The sequence below is a fragment of the Sinocyclocheilus anshuiensis genome, unplaced genomic scaffold, assembly GCF_001515605.1.
Source record: "Sinocyclocheilus anshuiensis isolate Anshui unplaced genomic scaffold, SAMN03320099.WGS_v1.1 scaffold818, whole genome shotgun sequence".
Classification (NCBI taxonomy): Eukaryota; Metazoa; Chordata; class Actinopteri; order Cypriniformes; family Cyprinidae; genus Sinocyclocheilus; species Sinocyclocheilus anshuiensis.
The window spans coordinates 21,523-23,817 of NW_015546043.1; the positions used below are offsets into that span (position 1 = coordinate 21,523).

Sequence of the window (2,295 nt, forward strand, 5' to 3'; positions counted from 1 at the left end):
GGGATCTGTCTCTGGGGCTCATCTAGTTGTCCTGGTCTCCGCTGTCTTTCAGGGCTGTAGAGGTCCTTTCTAGGTGCTGATCCACCATCTGGGCTGGATACGGACTGGATCCGGGTGACTGCAGTGACCATCTGATCTGGATACAGTCTGGATCTGGTGGCTATGGTGACCTCAGAATAAGACTGAGACAGACTAATATTAGCATAGGTGCCATTCTTCTTATGATGTAACAAGTACATCGTGTGTTACCTAATTAATGCAGCCTAACAATCTTTTACCGGATTTGAATTATCGAAATGTGTTAGTGTGTTATGTGTAAGCCAGGTTAAATAGATTGGTTTTTAAGCTAGATTTAAACTGACAGAGTGTGTCTGCCTCCTGAACAATGTTAGACAGATTGTTCCAGAGTTTGGGCCCTAAATAGGAAAAGGATCTGCCGCCCGCAGTTGATTTTGATATTCTAGGTATTATCAAATGGCCAGAGTTTTGAGATCATAACGGACGTGAAGGACTATAATGTGATAAGAGCTCGCTCAACTACTGAGGTGCTAAACCATTCAGGGCTTTAAAAGGTAATTAGCAAGATTTTAAAATGTATACCGGACTAATATGGTCATACTTCCTGGTTCTAGTAAAAACTCTAGCTGCTGCATTTTGGACCAGCTGGAGTTTGTTTATTAAGCGTGCAGAACAACCACCCAATAAAGCATTACAATAATCTAACCTTGAGTTGAGAGCATAGGTCGCAATTTAGATATATTTCTGAGATGGAAAAAAAGTTTTACAAATGTCAGAAACGTGGCTTTCAAAGGAAAGATTGCTATCAAATAGCACACCTAGGTTCCTAACTGATGACGAAGAATTGACAGAGCAGTCATCAAGTGTTGGACAGTGTTCTAGGTTGTTACATGCAGAGGTTTTAGGTCCGATCATTAACACCTCTGTTTTTTCAGAATTTAGCAGTAAGAAATTACTCGTCATCCAGTTTTTTAAATATCGACTATGCATTCCGTTACTTTTTTCAAATTGGTATGTTTCACCGGGGCATGAAGAAATATAGAGCTGAGTATCATCAGCATAACAGTGAAAGCTAACACTGTGTTTCCTGATGATATCTCCCAAGGGTAACATCTAAAGCGTGAAAAGTAACGGCCCTAGTACTGAGTCTTGAGGTACTCCATACTGCACTTGTGATTAATATGATACCTCTTCATTCACTGCTACGAATTGATGGTGGTCAGATAAGTACAGTTTGAACCATGCTAATGTAGCATGTCTGGACCGGTCACCCTCACACACATAGAGACCACACGACCAGTCGTTGATGAGATTCAGCACTTTCTTTTACTCAATCTGTTACAAGGAGAAATAATCAGTGGATCAACAGGCGACAGCTTCTCCGACTCTGGCACACAGAGTCATTCACGGGGGAGAACCGAGTAGTACATGTGCTCATTAGCCTCGCACACAGGCAGACTGCCATGATACAATAATGTAAATAAATTATACTGTTTACAATATGTCTCTTGTCTTTCTTATACATCACATTAATATTCCTATTTATACATTACAATACATATACAATATTACATTAGATATAAAATCTATATTACATTATTAACTTATGCATTAATTCAAGTATTTATACATTAAAACATACTATAGTGAAATAATACAAAAGAAAGTTATAATACCATTTGTATGAATAAATCAGTATTCCTATACGTTACATAGTGAAATTAATCATTCAATATGTTTAGCACCGTACCATGTGTAGGCCGCACCACGTGCGTCACGCACTGCATGAATCATTAAATCAGATTTTCTCCCGTAACACTACGTACAATACACAGTCAACTAAATCTCTTTTCTTTTATAAAACAGAACTAATTAAACAACATACCTGTAACAAGGAGAAATAATCAGTGGATCAACAGGCGACAGCTTCTCCTTCTCTGGCACACTAAACATATGATACTAATTAGTTAGCGTCACAATGTACATCGTTTAAGTTAAATAACACATTAAAATATACATTTGCATCATAACTAGCACAATCGAGTGCTAGTATAAAGTAATCACATTCATCCAGTGATAAATATGCATTTTAGACAAAAAACATCGTCATACCAGAGTCATTCACGGGGAGAACCGAGTAGTACATGTGCTCATTAGCCTCACACACAGGTAGACTGAGGCTATCACATGTTGCACGCGGGGAAACCCCGGATGTGTTCCACTGATATCATTCCCTCCCCAGACAAACTCCCAAAGAAAAGTCCGCGACTTTAACGT

General features: G+C 38.8%; 1 long non-coding RNA gene across 1 annotated transcript in view; it reads left to right on the plus strand.

The window, feature by feature from the left end:
* LOC107698972 (uncharacterized) overlaps positions 1–1,399 on the plus strand; it is a 14,134-nt gene extending 12,735 nt beyond the window's left edge. The window contains exon 3 of the long non-coding RNA XR_001635403.1: positions 1,330–1,399. This is a non-coding gene — a long non-coding RNA (uncharacterized LOC107698972). The remainder of the gene's footprint in view (positions 1–1,329) is intronic.
* The last annotated feature ends 896 nt before the right edge of the window (positions 1,400–2,295 follow it).